The sequence below is a fragment of the Rhinatrema bivittatum genome, chromosome 13, assembly GCF_901001135.1.
Source record: "Rhinatrema bivittatum chromosome 13, aRhiBiv1.1, whole genome shotgun sequence".
Lineage (NCBI taxonomy): Eukaryota > Metazoa > Chordata > Amphibia > Gymnophiona > Rhinatrematidae > Rhinatrema > Rhinatrema bivittatum.
In genome coordinates this window covers 3758773-3780713 of record NC_042627.1, presented here as the reverse complement: position 1 = coordinate 3780713, position 21941 = coordinate 3758773, and the positions used below count along the sequence as shown (strand labels likewise).

The following is a 21941-nucleotide window of genomic DNA, read 5'->3' as shown; positions in this document are numbered from 1 at the left end:
CATGTTCCTCTTTGACTTGCCTCAAAATTTCCCAAGACCGACCCTATTTTGTGCAAGTAAAAGTTCAAAAGGAACCAAAACGCTGCACTTATTTTTTGCTTATAAAATAGCATGTATGCAAATACAAGCTACTTATGCACATATTTGCTACTATGAAAATATATACCATAGAGTTGAAAATGCAATCTACCCTTGTCCTTTTCCTTCCTTGACCTGAACACCCCCTCTCGATGTGGTTAAAGGCGTGCATGGTGTGAACAGACTTTGAGTCACATAAAGGAGTGGAGGATAATATTCAGGCAGCTTACTAAGGGGGTTATTTTCCAAGCTACGTTATGGGCTTTTTGCCTGCGTCAAGGCATTTTTTACATGTGAAACGCACCATAACGCATGGTGCGATGCTAATTTAGAAAAGGGGTGGTTTTTGGTGCAGGATTTCTGGCCAAGTGGGCTGGCTTTGCAATTTGCAAAGCCATATTGCACAGTTTTAACGCAGCAAATAACTACACCTTTATCATTTGCGTTAAGCTGTGCGACATGGCTTTACAGCACATAACATTGTTAGTCTTTTAAGCTACCTACCACCACTGGGGAGGGGGAGGAGGAAGAGAGAGAGCCTAGCCATAAGGCCCTCGGTATTTATACCTCTATAGGAGGTCCACCTAGTTACTCGAGGTGAGGGGCAGATATGGATTATTACAAGTGAAGTGTCTCAGTATTCAACAATGTTTGATAGAACGGCATTCAGATAATTCTGCTTTTCCCAGTGCAACATCACATAGAACCTGTAAGCGTGACTATAAGGCCAATACATGACTCAGCGTTTCCTCCAGTGCTTATTTCACAACCCTTCCACTTCTGTTTAGTACTGAGGTCTAGAATAATTCTAGCATGCATTACATGGGCATGAAAATGTGACCATAACAGTTTAATTGTTAATGATTGCTCTTTACAAAAACAATTGAATATGAAAATTCATGCATCTCTTTTTTTATCAACTGAGATTGCTGCTGAGAAAATACTCACTATGAGTCGTTAATGATAGCACATGCCCCTGGGCACCATTAAAAGCCAGTGTATAATTACAGACAATTACAAAACTTTCAAAGTAGTTCCTGTGGGCATTGTTAAGAAGTACAGTAAGCATTCTAATAAATATCTGGAAAAACTTTTGAACATTAATGAATTAAGCAGGAAACAAGCTATCAAACAATATCATTAGTATAATGAGTCTTTCTGTGTGCATTTAAATTAATTTAAAACTACAGGAAACACTGATATTAAAAATGATAGATACAATTTCTATAGAAAACTGTTGCCTGCTTCAGTTAAGTTATGACATCTGTTGTCTTGTTATCAAAGCTTTATTCACTGTGAAGACTTTAAATGGTAATAGCTAAAGACAGTGTAATAGAATTCCTTAGAGGAAGATAGAATTTCCCATTTATCTTGATGCTCTTATCCAGTGATATTTGATGTTACTGTATGTATACAGAGGGGAACATATCTTGCCTTGACTCATAAACATAAACCAATATAATTTGACAGTCCCCTGCCCATTTCCCCTTCCTGCTTCAATAACCCAGACCTCACTGAGCTCCAGCTTTACCTTGACTTCCTGTGTTTGACTGGGAGCTGTACTAGCTCCTGATTGATATAGTTACAAACGCTCTGCCTATTCCTCAAATATGTGAACAATCTGGCCTTTCAGTATCTTTCCCAACTTCTGTCGTTCTATATGCCCAGCAGAGAACTCTGTTCTACACCGCTCCACTGACTACTGCTCAACTCACCTGCACAAGACGATGGGCGTTCAGCTGTCATGCACCAAAACTTTGGAATAAGTTACCGCAATATCTCTTTGTCTTGAAACAAACTACCTTATGTTATGGCTCTGAATCAGGTAGAGTGAGAGAGCACCACCCTCAGAGTGGCACAGGACAGCATGACAAAGCTGAAGCAAGTCTTGGACAGGCTGGAAAGACTGGAGGAAGGCTGGAACAGGTTGATAAGACTGGAGCAAGGCTTGGATAGGAACAGCATGCAGGTAAAACTGGAGCCGAGGCTTAGACAGGAAGAGCATGCAGGTAAGACTGGAACTGAGGCTTGGATAGGAACAGCATGCAGGTAAGACTGGAACTGAGGCTTGGATAGGAACAGCATGCAGGTAAAACTGGAGCCGAGGCTTAGACAGGGAGAGCATGCAGGTAAGACTGGAACTGAGGCTTGGATAGGAACAGCATGCAGGTAAAACTGGAGCCGAGGCTTAGACAGGGAGAGCATGCAGGTAAGACTGGAACTGAGGCTTGGATAGGAACAGCATGCAGGTAAAACTGGAGCCGAGGCTTAGACAGGGAGAGCATGCAGGTAAGACTGGAACTGAGGCTTGGATAGGAACAGCATGCAGGTAAAACTGGAGCCGAGGCTTAGACAGGGAGAGCATGCAGGTAAGACTGGAACTGAGGCTTGGATAGGAACAGCATGCAGGTAAAACTGGAGCCGAGGCTTAGACAGGGAGAGCATGCAGGTAAGACTGGAACTGAGGCTTGGATAGGAACAGCATGCAGGTAAAACTGGAGCCGAGGCTTAGACAGGGAGAGCATGCAGGTAAGACTGGAACTGAGGCTTGGATAGGAACAGCATGCAGGTAAGACTGGAACTGAGGCTTGGATAGGAACAGCATGCAGGTAAAACTGGAGCCGAGGCTTAGACAGGAACAGCATGCAGGTAAAACTGGAGCCGAGGCTTAGACAGGAAGAGCATGCAGGTAAGACTGGAACTGAGGCTTGGATAGGAACAGCATGCAGGTAAAACTGGAGCCGAGGCTTAGACAGGGAGAGCATGCAGGTAAGACTGGAACTGAGGCTTGGATAGGAACAGCATGCAGGTAAAACTGGAGCCGAGGCTTAGACAGGGAGAGCATGCAGGTAAGACTGGAACTGAGGCTTGGATAGGAACAGCATGCAGGTAAGACTGGAGCCGAGGCTTAGACAGGGAGAGCATGCAGGTAAGACTGGAACTGAGGCTTGGATAGGAACAGCATGCAGGTAAAACTGGAGCCGAGGCTTAGACAGGAACAGCATGCAGGTAAAACTGGAGCCGAGGCTTAGACAGGAAGAGCATGCAGGTAAGACTGGAACTGAGGCTTGGATAGGAACAGCATGCAGGTAAGACTGGAGCCGAGGCTTAGACAGGGAGAACATGCAGGTAAGACTGGAACTGAGGCTTGGACTAAGATAGGACAGGGCCAGAAGAAGGCAACACAGAACATGAAATTTCGAAGGCAACGTTAGGCAGAAGGTCCTGAGGGGCAAGACAAAGAGAAGCCTAGATAGGCCACAGAGCAAGGTTAAGGCCTGGATAGATCAGAGATCAGAGGCAGGCCTAGACAGACACAAGGTAAAGCAAGAGCAGAAAGCCCTTATACTGCAAGGCAAGGAACAGGGAGCCCCTTAGGCCACAAGACAAGGCTACGATGAAGAATGCCTGATGACCACAAAGTGAGACAAGGAGTGAGAATGCCAGATGGCCACAAGGCAAAACAAGGATAGGCCTGAGATTGAAAGGCGCAAGGTAACTGTGGCTAGGAAAAGGAACCAAGAAAGACTCGATGCAGAAGCATCTTGGGTTTGGTAAGGCAGGTTTATGTAGAGCTGGAGTCTGAATGTGGTGCAGGCAGGAAGGAGGAGCTTGGGCAGCCTGGGGTGTAAGCTCATTTATGCCCCCTGGTGGAGGTGATAGATAGTGCAAGGCAGGCTGAGTCACAAGACCAGGGATCAGATGATGAGAACTGTTCTGAGCGGGGCTCACGGAGGCCTCTGCTGGTAGGGAGGCGTCGTAGTCAGGGCATGGTGAGACTGCATAGCTGCTGAAATTGTAATACCTTAACTATAGAAAACAAGCCAAGGAATGTCTAGTCTTCTAAGCCTTCATATAATCCTCATAACAAAGGCATCCTCCTTGGCTTTCAGAACCCTTATCAGTAGACATCCTTCTTCCCCTTGGCCTTTATTCGAGCCTTTATCTATATACCATTCTCCTCCTTACAGATGCCAACATCCCTCCCTTATACTCATTCCTGTTTGACCCATTTATGACTTGGGCTGAGGAGAAGCTAGATCCTTGCACCAGTGAGCTGATCTAGATCAGTAACTTCCAGAACTCGCTAAGAGATTTTTTACTCGTTAGATGTTTACTTGTGATGTTTAATTGTAAAAATGTCTGCTTTGGTGATAGGAGGGGAAGTTTTTAAACTGGAAATTAAAGGGGTGCTTTTTCTGGGGCTGAGAGAGGAAATAGCCTATTCTCCTAGCAACTGATTAGTGTGGGGAAGGAACAACTGGTTTTGCCGGGACACAAGTCTCTTTACTGAAGAGAAGCAAGGTATTTGGACTTGGGCTGAGGGGAAGCTAGGTCCTTGGACCAGTGAGCTGGTAGCCTTCCAGAACTCGCTATGTGATTTTTTTTTTACTCATTGTTATATGTTTACCTGTGGTGTTTAATTGCAAAAGTGTCTGCATTGGGCATTTCTCCTTTGGGAGTTCATTACTGGGGCCATTAAGAACTCCTCAGTCTCCTATGGATTTCAAGGAGACACCCATAACTACAGATTATTGTAGCCAATTAATTAAAAAAGCCAGTTGGCCTTATGTTAGACTCCTTTCTGGTGATATTTTTCTGCATGTATGTAGTGCAAGACCTGTAATCTCTATTTTTCTTGGTAGCCAGCTGTCTGGGGGAGGGGCTGTTCAAACTCAATAGCAGATACAGAGTCTGGTGAACAGCCATGGACAAGTGTTAACTGTTTAGTTCTCTCCCACCTCACCCCTGGGTTTGTTTTTCTAATATTGTCTGCCTGGATACATAATTGAAAACAAGATCATTTGTAAATTTGGTAATTCCTTAGATGTTCTCTATCATTTCAGTTGAGCAAAATGAGGACTATCCAGTGTAACATCTGTGGAGCCTTTATTTTGAGGCAAATTATCTGGAAGCTTAGGGTTTGCCCCACTTGTTCAGAGCTCTCTTTCATGTAGAAGGAGTTGGCTCAAATTAAAACTGAATTAGCTGCAATAAAAAGTATCGGAAACCACCAAAAAATCCTCTCCAAATTTACAGAATTTAGGAATTGTTTTCCCATTACCACAGAAAAATTAAAAGCCCCCAAAAAAGGTGTTAACTGTGGGCTTAGGTAGGATAAGACCTGTGTCCCAAAGACACCCATTCTTCACAATTGTGCAGCTCACATGTCCACCCCTACTTACACAGAGCATACAAGACCCCAAGAACAACTGGATTACAGTGGGTTCTGGTAGAGTAAGACCTGGATTGGCCACTGTTGGAAACAGGATGCTGGGCTTGATGGACCCTTGGTCTGACCCAGTATGGCATTTTCTTATGTTCCTATTTTGCTGCATTTCGGGGACTGACAAAACAAAAGGAAAACCCATCAAATTTTGTGTGGTTTTCCTATCATTTATTTTTTTTGGGGGGAGAAAGGGAACATTAAAAAAAAAATAAAATCCAAACCCATCCCAACCCTTCAAATGTAATTAATTACAAACCCCCACCATCCCGACCCCCCAAGACTTGCCGAAAGTCCTTGGTGGTCCAGTGGGGGTCTCGGGAGCAATTTCCCCCTTTTGGGCCGCCCGCTGCCAGTAATCAAAATGGCGCCGGTAGCCCTTTGTTCTTACCATGTGACAGGGGCTACCGGTGCCATTAGTCGGCCCCTGTCACATGGTAGGAGCAATGGATGGCCCGAAGGGGGATCCTTCCCGGGCTTAGGTAAAACCGTAATATAGGCTTTATTAAATTGTGGGGAAAATGATTCACTTCACAGGCATGATTAAAAAAAGACACCATAGGGCCCGTAAGGGAAGAACATAAAATCTTATAATACTCTGAAGTAAGGCCATCAGGGCCCGGGGACTTATGATTTTTACTAGAGAAAATTACCCCTTGCACCTCTCCTTCTGATATAGGTCTACTCAGCAGCTCCCTGTGAACTGTTGGAATTTGCGGCAGTTTAAAATCTTTAAAAAAAGAGTCCTCCTCCGATTGACCCCCCAATCTATCTTCACTGTATAGCCCTTCATAAAACAAACGGAATATTTCACAAATCTCCGTACTCGTGAAGGCTGTTTTCCCAGTAGGGGATTTAAGACTGCCAATAAACATCTTCTTCTGCTGGATAGCCACTAGTCTCACTAATAACTTACTAGATTTATTCCCGTAGCAGAAGAAGAAATGCTTCAAGGCTTTAAGAGAGTGTTGGGCACATATATGAAGATGCGCATTTAAAGCATGCAGACACGCTTTATAAGTATCTCTGTGAGACGCCATTGGGGAAGTGGCCAGTGACTGTTTTGCAGCCTGAAGCTCAGAATCTAATTTTAAAATGGTGGCATTTAATTTTTTACATTTCATAATTGAATAGGCGATTATGTCCCCCCTAAGCACTGCTTTACTCTCCTCCCAAAATAAAGAAGGGTCATTACAGTGTTGCACATTATGTTGAGCATATTCATCCCACTTCTGCCTAATATACTGGTGAAACTCCTTATCATTTAAATGGCCAGGAAAACGCCAAACTTTTTGACCAGGGCGAGATGTGGACAGCCACAAGTCAATCCATACCGGAGCATGGTCGGTGATCACAATAGATCCTAATCCTATATCCGCCTCAGCTATGCTTGAAAATAAAGTAGTGGGTATTAAAATATAATCAATTCTGGACATGGTGTAATGTGCTCTGGAGACATGTGTATATTCCTGAATTTCGGGATGCAAGAGACTCCAAACATCCAGAAGCCCTAGACGGGTCCAAAATTGCATAACCCCAGAATTGCATAACAATTGCCCAAAAGTTTTAAAACTTTTGGGCAATTGTAACTTATGTAGATTCCGATCTAGAATACTGTTAAAGTCGCCAGCCAGTATAAATTCTCCCTGAGTTCTGGTCAGTAGGATATTGGATAAGTGAGAAACAACACTGGTCAGTGGAGAATCAGGATCTGTTGTCAAGGAAACCAGAGTGACAAATCAAGGGAACATATCAGAGGGAAGCATTTCTCTAAATCAGTGAATCACTGAACTTTCCATCCTTTGTATTGCTTTGCAATCCCTGACTGTTTCAGTTGGATTCTGTCTCTCAGTCATGGAGGTTGGATGCATCCTGCTTCTGTGTTGTCTTTGAATTCTGCATTATTACAGTGAGTTTTCTGAATTAATTGTGCTTTGGTTCAAGAAGAAGAGAAACATCCCATCTGTTCTCATCCTCTTTGCTGTTAGCTGCTGTCACACTGTGCTAAAAGAAATTACAATATTAGTACTGCATGACCGTTTGACTATCATAGAAATGATTCCTTGATGATAAAGTTATGCACAAAGACAAATGCAATTGCTCCATTTTCTTGTCAAACCAGTTCCTTTATTGCTGAAAGGAGTCCTCTTGCCTCAACAAAGGCCATTTGTTTCACCACACAAGCGGTTTCCTCAGGGGGAAGTTTATTGCTATAACAAGGAACCTACAGAGCCTCCAAGAAAAACAAAAGATGTGCTATCTGTAGGGAACAGTTTAAACACATATAAAACAAATCAAGCTGCTAAAACTGCAATTTAATAGAAGCATAAAGGAACAAAATGTCAGGCACAGTATATAAAAAAAGATCGGTGATTAACTGTTTATCCACCAATGTGGTTTACTTAATCCAGTGTCCGTGTCCGTCCATTTATATAGGACGCACAAGCAGGCAGATTAAGATTCGTCTGAGAGAGCACCGCAGCAAGATCAACACGCTAAATATTGAAGCTCCGATGGTAAAACATTGTGTTCAGAAAGATCATCAATTTCAACAATTAAAATGGACAGTTATTGATCAAGTAAAGTACTTCGTTCGAGGATGTGATATTCAAACTAAATTGAACTTTATCAAGCAAAAATGGATTTTTACATTATCCGCCCAAAGCCCGCATGGCATGAACGATGCAGTGGATTGGGCAACATTAGTATGACATTACACACACAGCGCGTTGCAGCATTGGTTTGACATGGACGCAAAAGTTCCTATCGGCTTTGTCAGAATCCGTAGGTTGGTTTAAATACCGCCGCAGAATAACAAGATGGAGGATCACTTTTGGGAGCCGCTGAAAGCACGGAAAGGGTGACAGTACAAAAAAGCAATCATATTGAATTTTTGCCCCTGATGAAGCATTAAAAGAAACACGAGCCGTGTCGGGCATTAGGATATATGATCACTCCTTCAGCGTTCTTGGTCACTCAACCTATAAGATAAGTGTGATAAGTGCTATTCACTAAAAAAATTATAAAAAAGGTATAATCAAGACCTATGATTATAAATATGGTAAAACCACAGATGAAAATAATTGTGGTAAATTCCTACTGAATTTCAGTGAGAGCTATTGAGTTTATAAGCTCTCTGATCCAATATATGAGGTCTTACAAAGTATAATTCTATTCCCAAATTCATTGGTGTGGTTTTGAGGTTTGGTATGTTATGAGATACACTGATTGGGCAGTTTTTGGGTAAAAACGTTTTTGTCATATGACAGGAAACAATGTAGTTATCTCATACCTCATTCAGATTGACACCAACTAGAATCCAAAAACATTGGTAGCAGGTCTGTTCCAATTTGTTAATGAAGGTGCTTTTAGACTTGCAACAATGTGCATAATTCAGGTACATTCGAGAATGACTTGCTCAAGATCACACAGTGTTGGCTTGGAACTGGAGAATAGTAGGAAATAATGTCACAACTGCAGAGATACAATGGTGTCAAGCACAAACTGTGCTTGACACCATTGTAAAGGGCAACCATTCTGCCTTACCTCTTGTTCTTCCCTTTCTCTCTCTTTGGGCAAGATGGTTGTCTCTGATGCCAAGTACCGCGGGCCTCGGCGTACTCAGATCAGCATGGGCGTCCCATCCACCATGCTTATTCCCGTGGCCTCCTAGGGCATGAGCACACACAGCTCTGACGCTCAAATACACGTCATGGCAGGAACCTCGGGGGCGGCCCCACCGCATGACGTCAGTACCTCCGGGTTTAACTAGCCTCCACTTCCGCTACAAAATTGAGTTAGCAAAGACTTCGCTTCACTACTCTGCCTGCTCTAAGCTGCTAGCTTAGATGCCTCTTTTCGCTATGGGCCTCGCTCCAGCAGGAGCTCTAGACACCTGCTCCTCGGGGGTCTCTCGCTTCCAACTTCCCTTCGGGGTCCTCACTAACCTAGACAACCGCTATTGTCCAGGCAACCTTGTAATGAATGCATTGGAGCACCGATTTGTTTATCCTTTGCCACAGTTTTCACACATCACATTTTGGGTCAGGTACATAGATGACTTGTACTTTCTGTGGAATTCCACAATGGAATCTTTAGAATAATTTTTTGATCATCTTAATACTAGTGACCCCCGTTTAAAGTTTTCTATTAATCATATTTTGGATCAAATTTCTTTTTTAGACATACTAATATTAAAAAAAGAGAATTCATTGGAAACTACGGTGTTTCAAAAATCAACTGACAGGAATAATTTACTAAGATACCATAATTTTCATCCATGAACCTTTAAAAATGGTCTCCCTGTCAGCCAATTTTTTTGTATTCAAAGGAATTGTTCCTTTTTGATGGAATTTAAAATATAAGCATATATTTTAGCAAAGCACTTTTTCAAAAGAGGATATCTGTTGTCAGTCATGTGAGCAGCATATAAGAGGGATTTGTATTCTCCCAGTTCTTCCTGATTAGAATATCACAATAAAGACCATTCGCCACAAACAGTTTGTGTTCTACAACATTCTGAGAGAGCTACTTTTATAGCCCATAGTATCAAGCACCATTGGCACGTTCTTCAATTTTACTCTACTTTCATGGAGGAGCATTTGATTTCCTTCAAGAAGGGCCCTAGCATAAGAGATCAGGTAATTCAGGTGTCACTCCAGTCAAATGAGAAAGATGTAACTCAATATCAGGGTCATCGTCCCTGTGGCACATTTGATATTTGTATAAACCCCATGGAAGGTATAGTGTGGCAACATCTTATTGGTAAAAAGACATACAAAAATGTTTCAACTCTAACTGTAATACACAAAATATAGTTTATTTGCTACAATGTACTTACCCTCAACTATATGTTGGATGCACCATGAGACCTGTAGAGTCTGGCTGAGGGAACATCACAGCCGTCTGATTACACAAATGCTGGAAGTGCCAATAATTAAGCACTGTTTGCAGTATAATCATAATTTTCACCATCTTCGTTGGACTATATTGGAAGTAGTAGTTGCCTCAGATAGAGGTGGTGACCTCAAGGGTATTTTAAATTATTAAGAACAACGGTGGATTTATTTACAGTTATCCCATAAGGCTGAATGATAATTTTGATTGTTTGTCATTGGTTTAAAATGCCTTTTTGCTGTCTGGTCATTCATTGGTCCTTTCAAATGTAATTCAGCATCCTATTGGTCATTCAGTGATCCAATCAGTTTATATAAATGTAGGTACACAAAATGGCGGACACGACCAGGAAATGCCTGGACAATGTTTGAAGTTTGTTGTTGCCTTATTCAACCAAGATACATATGTATTTTATTAGATTAGAGTAAAGGATGGTTTTTAGAAGTATATGTACAAATTTTGAAGTTTTTTCTGAATTTTAGATATAAATTAACTGCCCTTTCAAGCCCCTGAGGAAGGAGGTCTTTCAAAACACAGGTTGTGTTGGGCAAAATAAAGGTTAAGCTGAGGCACGGGCAGAAATCTATCAGGTTGCAATCCAGATAAGTGTCTTTGGCTGATTCAATAGTTTATCAATGGATTGAATAAAAAGTGTTTTTCTTAATATTTCATAAAAATTCAAGAAAGAACGGAAATATAGAGAACCTATGATTATACATTATAAGGATGCAGATCGCTTGTGGGGTACTTCAGCAAAGTCTGCATAATAAAGCTTTTTTGAGCTTAACCACCATTAGTGAAATTTAAAAGAATGCAACCATATTAAGTAAGAGGTCCTATCCGTTTTGATAATTCATGCTATGAAATTTCCTGGATACATGGTTGTTTTATTTTCTTGCCAGAAGAAAGAGTCACCATCACTGGATCTACCAAGCAAAAATTGGCTGATTTGGAAAAATGCTTTACTCCAATATGTTCATCCTGTGATAATAAAAAATTTATGGTAGGCATCTGTGCAGTGGAATTCCAGGGGGGCACTGCTTGCAATTTGAGGCCTTCTTTCGAACTGTCTCCCTTTAGATAGCAGAAGAAATAATGTATCTTTTTGTAGTCTTAGACCCACAGTAAAGAGTCATAAAAAATGTAGATCTTCAAGGTTAGTTAGTTTCCCAGGACTCTGGAATGTCAGATGTAAGCAAATGTTTCTTTTCACCTTGTGACCTTAAATCAAAGGAGTGTTGTTTTAATTACTAAGGCAAAACTGTATTTAAGACTAGCCAATTCAATATCTAACCAAGTCAGTCTCTCAGGCTTAGGAGCTGACTTCCTTATGCGCATAAGAAATAAAGGCTTTTGATTAGGAGAAATACACTGTCTCTGTTGTCCTTTGGTAAACTTTTTTCATAACAGATGGTACATTGTTGCCATGAATCAGGTTGTGGCCTGGCCTGGAACAGGACAGCACAGCCCGAGGCCCTTCTCTTGATTCGAACGGAATACAGGACACAGGATCCCTGAAGGTATTTTTAGTCTTTTTCTCTTTGTTTTTTTTTGTGCTGTCCCATTTGTATTGCACTGACATTGAGACCTTTAAGGGAAATGTGCTTACTCGTTGTTTTTGCACTGTTATCAAGAGACTTGTGTGTTCCTATGAATATCAAAGCGTTCAGCGTTACAAGGTACCTGACATAGCCGGCAGCTTAAAAGACAGGGCACAAGGCTCCAGCAAAGCTGGCAGCTTAAAAGCCTGCAGTTTACAGACAGGGTGCAAGGCAGTAAAGCCGGAAGCTTAAAAGACAGGGCGCAAGGCTCCAGTAACAGCCTGCAGCTTACAGATAGGGCGCGAGGCTCCTGGGAAAAATACCGGGCCTGGTGAAATACAGGGAGGGGAATTCCCTGGGAATATAGCCTAGGAAAAGGCTAGGATAAGTATGGGAAGTGCACCCCTGCTTATGATATAAAAAAAAAAAAAAAACAAAAAAAAAATAGAAAAAGGGGGACAAAAATACAATAAAAGTAGACCATAAAAATGTAAACGGGATATCAGGGTATAGCAAAGGGATTCTTGATTTCTTGGGAAATCTTGCATACATGGAGTATTTGTGATACAAGAGAAGAGTGTCTGTAATCTGACAAAGGATTGCTACTTGAGCAAAAATGGGAGATTTCCCAGCAAACAAATACCAGAACCACCATTAAAAACCCCTGCCCATTATAAGTGGAAAAATTATGGATCACAATCAGTCCAATATATGTTTGCCCTGGTGGAATGGGCTCAACTGCTCTGGCCATTAAGAGAGCTCCACAAGCAGTACCTCCTGTTGTGCTACTGTACCCCAAAACAGGATCGGGGGCAATTTAACATGGCATCCAAAAGGTTTAATCTATAACCCTGATGGACAATGGAAATAACCCACTGGTCTGAGGTTACTCTGAGTCACTGGTTTGCAAAGAACAGAAGCCTTCACCCAACCAGTGAAGCCATTGACTCTGGTTCAGGTGGCCGGGATATGCTTCCTATGACCCAATCAACACCCCTTCCCAGGAATTGACCGAGGCACTGGCTGGGCCTTTGGTAGTCTTTATTCCTGGGACAGCCACGAGAATTCTAATATTGTGGATGTGAGAGAGAGCGGAGGATAGTACTTCCTTTGGTGAAAGAAAGGCTTCTTTTGCCCTGATCTCACAGACCTCCTAGATGAAGATGACAGGTCTGGAGTGCTGGCAGAGAGTTGCTAGAGGGTCTTATGGTGGTCCTGGAGCTGGACTACTGCATCCTTCAACTTATCTCCAAAGAGATTCTTTCCAGTGCATAGCACTTCAGCAAGTCTTTCCTATACCTCCTTCAGAGATCCAAGGCCTGCATCCATGCCATTCTGTGGGTACCAGTTCCCATTTTAGAGACCATCAATGTCATTTCAAAAATATCGTAGGTTGCATGGACCTCAGGTTTTCCATAATCCAGGCCCTTATGCACCAGCAACATGAAGGTGCCTGCTGTTGTTGAGGCAGCTGCTTGGCCACTTCCTGCACCTGCTTCCAGATGTCCCGCAAGTATTGGTGCATGTAGAGCTGGTAAGATGCTTTGTTCACAATGTGCATAGCTCCCTGAAAAACCTTCCACCCAAGAGCATCCATTGCTATATGATCCTTCTCCGGGGGCACTGAAGAATGGCTCTGAGAACACTTGGCTCTCTTGAGAGCAGATTTGACCACCACTGATTGGTGAAGCAGCTGACACTTGTCGGATCCAGCAGCCTTCTCAATGAGATAAACCACATCTGCCTTCTTGTTCATGGGAGGCACTGTGAAGGAGTATTCTCAGATCCTCAATAGCAACTCCTTAAGGATGTTGTGCAATGAGACCACCATAAACTCCTTATGAGGCTCCACAAACTGGAGGATTTCCAGCATTTTGTGCCAGTCATCCTCTTCAATTAACAACTGAACTCTGTGTCCATCCATGCAGCTCCATGGTCCCTTGATGTCGATGCCTCCGATGCCGATAGCTCGGATTTCTGCAACTAGAAGTGGCGCTCCATCTTCTTGAGTTGAAGTGGACATCCCTTCACGGTCATCTGGGTGCATCTGCGGCAACCCCAGTCATCATGCAATGCCTCCAGACAGAGGACACATTCATCATGGGGTCCATGATGGATATGGTCCTTGGGCACTGAGAGCATCGCTTAAACCTGGACAAGGCCATGACAGGACAAAAGAAAAGGGACGTTAAATCAAACTTGATGACAAAGGCTGTCGATGACTGGCAGGCACTGACTGCACCACCATCCCCGGGGTTTGACATGAAAGGAAACACCAACAAAACATCAAAAACCATGATTAAGCTGCCAAAGGAAGAATGGCGAGGAACCGCTGGTGACACAACACAAAAAAACGTGAAAACCACAAGAAAATGTTTACTGAAATTGGCCAAAAATTAGGCCCCAAACTCAAGGCTTACAGACTGTGATGCTGCAGCTTCACGGAAAAGAAGAGATTGAAAAGGAACCCCGTGTGGATGCATACTATAGGGCATGCTGGTTATGCTCAAGGTGACCAAGTCAAAGTTCTAGAAACTTTGAAATGTTTTCTGTATCGGAAATTCATCTGTTGATGTCATCCATGTGTGAGGACTATTGATTGGGAGACATCAAATTTAGAAAATTAAATAGTATCTTCTCGACTGGGGGCATATCACATTCAGAACATTAGAACATTTAAATGGCATCTTCTTGATTTAAAGGCATAACACATTCAGAAACCTTTGAACAGTATTTTCCTGATTAAAATGTACCTTATACAGAATATTTAAGTGGTTTCCCTTCACTTAATATTTTTTTGCAGGTGTTTACTATGTTATGTAGTAGGGGTTGGGCAAAACATTGGGCATGAAAGAGATTATAAAGAGGCATGCCCTTTGGTGCTACCCTTTGGCATCAGGCTATCCAGAAAGAGGTCCCACCTTTGGTTTGGCCTTAAGGGCCAACTGCTCTCAAAGGAAGAGTGGAGAATTGCTAAAGAGTTGGAGGAGCCCTGGTGAGTGCTGGTGAATTCTACTTCCTCTCTCTTTCTAGCTGCCAGGTTGGTGCTGTGCCTTCAGCATAGCCTTATGAGCTGGCAGCTCTTGATGATAATCTGTGTTTTGATTTTCAGTCAACCTGAGATTGCCACTGGGTAGTGGGGAGAGGAGGAGCATGCGCACACATTTTGTTTCTCACATATATACACACATGTTCACTCACACTTTCTTTCACATATATATACTCATTGTCACACACATGCTCACTCTCATTCCTCATTCACCCACATACATACACTCTCATATACACATGTACACTCACTCTTCTCCTACTTCCACGCACACATGAACTCTCACTCTCCTGCCTCTTCCACACACAAAGCAAAGTCTCACACACATGCATACTCCCTCCCTCCTCTGTATCTTCCACTCACACCCACACACTCATTCTCTCTCCTAATCTTGATTCTCAAGCCACAGTAGCCTCCTCTTTCCCCAGGCCCATGGAAGCAATGCTCATCTTCTTCCTCCTTCTGCAGCATTGGGCCCTATGCTGCCCCTGTTTCATTTTCCATGTGAGCCTGACACTGCTGCTCTTCCTGCCTCTGCGCAGAGGGACCAATGCTGCCCATTTCTTCTTCATGCATTGTGAGGGCCACCGCTCCTGATTTTCTTCCCTCTGCTGTGCTGGTCTGCCGTTCCTCTTCATCTTTGTCTTGTCATATGGGGCCTGCGCTGCTCCAGCCAGTTTTTCTTCTGGACCTTCATTAGCAGCAGGTTACCTGGAGTTTTCAGGTATTGGCCCTCAAAATTCTGGAGTCTCTAGGCCAAATCCAGAGAGTTCCAAGGCATGCTTTCAGGGGGCAGACTGGGGCTAGCAGTTCCCCATTCCCTGCCCATAGTGGACAATTCCTGGGGAGTTGAGGCCCCTAGGGAGTATTGATGGGGTCTCCTGGCAGCCAGTCTAGTGCTGTGCCTTTGATTTGTAGCTATATAATTTAATAAAACATATATTTACTGACAGACCCATTTTTTAAAGTTTTTTCCTGGAGAAAAGAGAAAAATCTCACCCTCAACACTCTTTTGCCCAGGTAGAGGAACTAGTTGCCAGGTATCCAAGAATCAAAGGAGCTCTCCTAGGAGGTTCAGGAGGGCTTTGGCTAGGCCAAGAATATCCAACCAGGTATAAGGTCATAGGGGTCTTATATAAACAAGAAGAAAACCTTTTAAAGCAGAAAAGAGTTGTAGAAATAGAGGCCATGATCTGAAGCTCAAAGGAGGAAGACTTAGAAATAATATCAGAAAATATTTGTTATGGAAAGACTGGTGGCTGCAAACACATTAAAATAATTCCATAAAGTGCAAGATAGGTCATTGTGAAGAAGAGAATAGAAAATTAAAGATCTACTGGGATTTATTGAAGTGAATCAGACAAAATGGATAGGCCTTACAATCTTTAGCTGCCATCAAATCATTCTCTCCCTCTCCCTTGGCAATGTCCCTGACCCCCTCAAGCTTGCCATCATCAAACCCCTCCTCAAAAAACCCACCCTCGACCCTACCGACCCATCCAACTACAGCCCCTTCTCTTACCTTCCCTTTCTAGCCCAAATTATGGAAAATGTCGTCAACTCCCAGCTCTTCGAATACCTGGAAGATCATAATATTCTACACCCATCCCAATTCGGCTTCCGTAAGTCTCTCAAGACAGAAAGCCTCTTACTTTCGCTCTCCGACACCATTCTCAAGAGCCTAGACCACGGGCAATCCTATATCCTTGCCCTCCTCGATATCTCCTCAGCCTTCGATATTATAAGCCACAATATCCTCCTTATCCGCCTATCTGAACTTGGCATTACAGGCACAGCCCTCTGTGGTTTACATCCAAGCTGAACAAAAGAGACTACACAGTAAAAATTGGAAACTCCAAATCCTCTCACATCTGCCTATCTCAAGGTGTCCCTCAGGGCTCCTCCCTATCCTCCACCCTCTTCAATATATACATGTTGCCGCTCTGCCATCTCCTCTCCGACCTAGGCCTCACGTTTTTCCTATACGCTGATGATGTCCAAATCCTCATCCCTATACAAAAATCCCTCCCCAAATCCCTAAAGTTTTGGGAAAACTGCATCGCTTCCATAAACACACTCCTCACCAACCTCCACCTGACCATAAACACTTCAAAAATTGAAATTCTCATCATATCTAACCACCACAACCTTATGCCACCCACCCCCTGCGACCCCACCCTCCCCATAACTTCTTTCCCGCACTCTGTCTCCATTGGGGTCTCCACTGACCACCATTGACCACCAACTAAACTTAAAAAAACACATTAATATTACCTTAAAAGAAGGCTTCTTTAAGCTCCATATTCTTAAAAAACTCAAACCCCTGCTCCATGCTCAAGACTTCCGTACAGTCTTACAAGCGACTCTACTATCAAAAATGTATTACTGCAATTCTTTACTCCTAGGCCTCCCATACTCTACTGTCAAACCGCTCCAAATGTTGCAGAATGCAATGGCCAGAATTCTAATACCCGCAAAGCTGACCACATCACCCCTGTCCTCAAGGAACTCCTCTGGCTCCCCATCTCCCTTTACAACCACAATCCTCCTTGGCTTGACAATGCCCCCCTCTACTCCTCCAACCATCCCACCAGAACAGCCCACAAAGGTACCCTTTATACCCCCACCCTCAAAACCACCCACCTCACCACCACCAGGGTGCTCAGCCCTATCCGTTGCTGGCCCCACCCTCTGGAACACTATGCCCCCTGAACTCCGACTAGAGTCTTGTACAATGAAATTCAATAAAAACCTAAAGACTTGGCTCTTTAAACAGGCATATCCGGAATTGGACTCCATTTATTCCCCCCCCCCCCCCCCCTTTTCCTGCACCCAACATTTCCCGTTTCCCTCCATTTCCCTGTTTCCCCCGGAAACCCTATACTCACCCTTTTCTTCTCCCCAGTACCCGCTTTATTCTCTTCTCTCTGCTCTTCCTTCGCCCCTAGGTTAGACGGCACTGATGTTCCCCTGTAGCTTCTGCCCTCCCCTCCCCTATTCTTTCCCTTGTACTTTTACAAGTCTAATTGCCATTTTATATTGTAGTTTTTGCAAGATTGTATGGTTTATTTATTTGCAAGTTCCTGTACCATGTCTCATTGTTTACCTTCAAGGTACTGTTCCTACCTCAGTTAATCTTTCTGTCACTCTTTCTTCAACTTTTCCACCAGTTCAAATTATTTCCTTATTAATTTCTCCCTCCCTGCCCCCCCCCTTCCCCGTCCCTGTCTTTTGTATCTCTCTCAGTCACTTCCTTCCCCTCCTATTATTAGAGGTCTCTGTTGTTCCCCTGTAACTTTTGCCCTCTCCTCTTCTTTTTTTTTTTTTTTTTATTATTTCTTTTTGATTTTTCACAAAATTCAATCTTACAATTGAATTACATTAACAGAGAAGAAGGTTAAATAACCACCTGGTCATTATTAACATTTTACATATAAAGAACACAAACAAATTAATAACCTTCAAATCTGAGATTACCAGACTACTAAAAATTGGGAGTCCAGTATATGAGCAGTAAGAAAAAAAAAGAAAAATAACAAGTAGCTACATTGTTACTACTATCTCGGATAAGAATGAGTGGAAAAGAACATTTTAACTATGCCATATATAGGTAATAGATTCTATTCTTCACCCTGGCTTCGTTGTGCTTCCAAGAATCTCTCCAATTGTTCTGGTTCATAATATACATATCTTTCACCCCCATTGAACATTATGCATTTACAGGGAAATCTCAATTTAATTTGTAACCCAAATGTCCTAGCCTGATTAACTAAAGTCAAAAACCTTTTTCTTCTCAATTGAGTATCTTTAGATAAATCTGGGTATATCCACACTTTCTGTCCCAAGTATAGAGAGGTTCTCTTTACTAAGAACATTTTCAAAATTTTATCTCTATCAGACATCTGTTTAAATTTAACCAACAGAGTGCCTCTCTTCTCTACTTGGGAACTGAAAGATGATTCTATTAACTCTGTAACATTAAGTGATGTTTCTACCTCATTTTGTGCTATTAAACTTTCATTTTTCCAACTGATAAAGTAGGCATTATAAATTGAAGGAAAATCTTCTCCTGACATTGATAGTATTTCTGAACAATAGTTTTTTAATTGCTCACAGGGAGAAATTAATTTACACTTCGGAAAATTTACAATTCTCAAGTTGGTATACTTGATAGAATTCTTTATACCCTCAATTCTCTTTAGTAACAGATTTTCACCTTGAATAATTGTTGTTTGTACTGATTTTATCTGCGTTATTTCTTGTTCTATTTTATTCATTTTCTCAGCCTGACTTGTCACTGTTGGATTTATGTTAAGCAAAACAGCTTGCATATCTTTAATGTTAGTATTTAAACTTACAATATTTTTTTGTAAAACGATTATGGCATGCCAGATTGTATCCATTGTTATATTTGAAGGACTACCTGAAAACACACCTTGTACTGGGTTTTCCAATTTATTTATGGGTGATTCTTGTCTAGCACTAACCCCCATGGGTAAGTTTGAATCTTTCCTACTAGTAGGTGTACTAACCCTACTAGGTCCCTCCCCCGAAGTAGGGAGTATGACATCTCCCTGCTCAACATGCACTGACTCTCCAAGGCCACGAACTCCTTAATCAGACTCAATCCCCCAAGCGCATTCCGTGAGGAGGGTGAGCCTATTTCATGGTCGGACGCAGCGCTATGGGGGGGAAAGGTGGTAATGGCGCCCCGGGACTTAGACTTACTTCTCCCGGAAGGAGAGATGGCTGCTCACCACTTCCTCCTTCAATGGGATACTCTGAGGCTAACATTTCTGCCACTGGGTAATATCCTGTAATAGCTGTTTGAATAGAGGTTGGTCTCACTGGGGTTAAGGCTTCCTGTCTGACCCTTCCTTTACGTTTAGAATGAGGCATATCGTACTGAAGTAATGGTACAAGACAAACAGCTTATGCAAGATAGTACTTATCCTGAATTTACCCAAAACTATACTTAGAAGAGTTTCCAGCTGAAGAGAGTCCTCCTCACACCGCACTTCAAAGAGTCCCGGCAGCCTTCAGCCTTCGCTGGCCTAAGCCGGACCAAGCCGCGCGCCCCTTACGGAGCGCGTGGCTTAGGTAGCACACCGAAGGCGGTAGTGCGCCGTCTGTCGCCCCAACTTATAGCTCCAGGCACTTCCTGCTGATGTCACCTCCTAGGAGCACCGAGGTAGGCCTCTCTGAGTGCTGGTATGAGTTGGAAAGTCTCTCCCTCTTTCTCCTCTCCTCGGACTCCCCCTCTCCTCTTCTTTTCTTCCCCTTGTACGTTTACGAGACTCCTCGCCATGTTATATTGTATTTTTGCAAGATTATATTGTGTTTGTTTGCAAGTTCCTGTACCATTTTACATTGCTTTCCTGCAAGGTACTGTTCCTATATTAGTTTATCTTCTGTCCTTTTTCAGTATTTCCACCGGTTCAAAGTATTTCCTCATTGTTTTCACCCTCCTGCTCCTCCCTCCCCCCCCCCCCCCCCCGGTCCCTGTTTTTTGTATTTTCTGTTCAGTTATATGTAAACCGATATGATGTACCCTCTAATATCAGTATAGAAAAGCTGTTAAATAAATAAATTCTATGGATAATAGAGTTGGATGAATTTTCAGCAGAATGCAGTTTATCTGTGTGTACATGCACATGAGCATTTTATTTGTGGCAGTCGGGGGAGTGAGTCTGCGTGCATGCATGCTTTTTTGTTCTTCCTCATTTTTGAGGAATCCTTATACCAGAAAAGTACATAAATGCATCTGCTGACTGTAATCCTGACCCTGTGGCCTATGTTGTAATCAGTAATCCCATACCTGCCTATTCTGAAGAAACTTTTACTGCTTCCTGCACCTGATTTGCATTTTGTTTTGACATCACTTGAGTTGCAGGGGATATAAACGGGGAGTTTCTGGACTAGTCTGTACTCTTCAGAGAAATTTTCAGTGCAGTGAAGAGCCGTCATTTCTACTCTTCTGCAAAAATATTTCTCTTCTCTTACAGGTTAAAGCACCAAAACCAGGTGAGTGGTTATTGTCTCTGAATTTTGTGCTGGATGTATGGGATCTGTGCACCACTCTACAGAAAACATCTTAGCACCCAAGAAAATCTCTGCACTTCTCACAATTCCCTAAAGTTACAAGTTACTAACTTCTCTGAATATCAGTAATTCTAGCAAGGCAGAGCAGGATTGCACATTTAGGAAAAGGTTATTGATCTTATCAGAAATGTATTGAATATCATTATTTAAAAAAAGCTTGAAAAGCTCATGTGAAAAGTGTTTTGTTATGATTTGATAAATACCACCTGATATTGCTAGTTTCTTTTTACCTGTTGTCCCAGGGTCCTTATTAATGCACTACAAAATGTTCTGCAGGAATCTGAGAAAAGATATTCCCTGTAACAGCTGAGACTGTCTAAGAAGGTTACAGCAGTTTTCTTCTTGTCTAGCAGAACCGGGAGCTGATGGCAGTGATCAGAGGCTGGGAATCAGTTGTTCTCCATCTCCTTGGGGTTAAGGCTTAAATTATAACTGGGGACATTTAGTTTAGACCTCAGGAAGGATTTTCTAATTTTGGCCCCAATGTAATAAGTTGCCCTCAGCTGCGCGTCCTCATAGCATGCGACTGTCTGCACATTTCTGTGAACATAAGAACATAAGAAAATGCCATACTGGGTCAGACCAAGGGTCCATGAAGCCCAGCATCCTGTTTCCAACAGTGGCCAATCCAGGCCATAAGAACCTGGCAAGTACCCAAACACTAAGTCTATTCCATGTAACCATTGCTAATGGCAGTGGCTATTCTCTAAGTGAACTTAATAACAGGTAATGGACTTCTCCTCCAAGAACTTATCCAATCCTTTTTTAAACACAGCTATACTAACTGCACTAACCACATCCTCTGGCAACAAATTCCAGAGTTTAATTGTGCGTTGAGTAAAAAAGAACTTTCTCCGATTAGTTTTAAATGTGCCCCATGCTAATTTCATGGAGTGTCCCCTAGTCTTTCTACTATCCGAAAGAGTAAATAACCGATTCACATTAACCCGTTCTAGACCTCTCATGATCTTAAACATCTCTATCATATCCCCCCTCAGTCGTCTCTTCTCCAAGCTGAAAAGTCCTAACCTCTTTAGTCTTTCCTCAT

General features: G+C 42.6%; 1 protein-coding gene across 1 annotated transcript in view; it reads left to right on the top strand.

The window, feature by feature from the left end:
- The first annotated feature begins 20662 nt into the window (after positions 1–20662).
- Positions 20663–21941, top strand: part of LOC115075144 (lectin-like) — a 28085-nt gene continuing 26806 nt past the window's right edge. The window contains exon 1 of the mRNA XM_029575367.1: positions 20663–20815. The gene's annotated coding sequence lies outside the window, so the exon portion shown is untranslated. The remainder of the gene's footprint in view (positions 20816–21941) is intronic.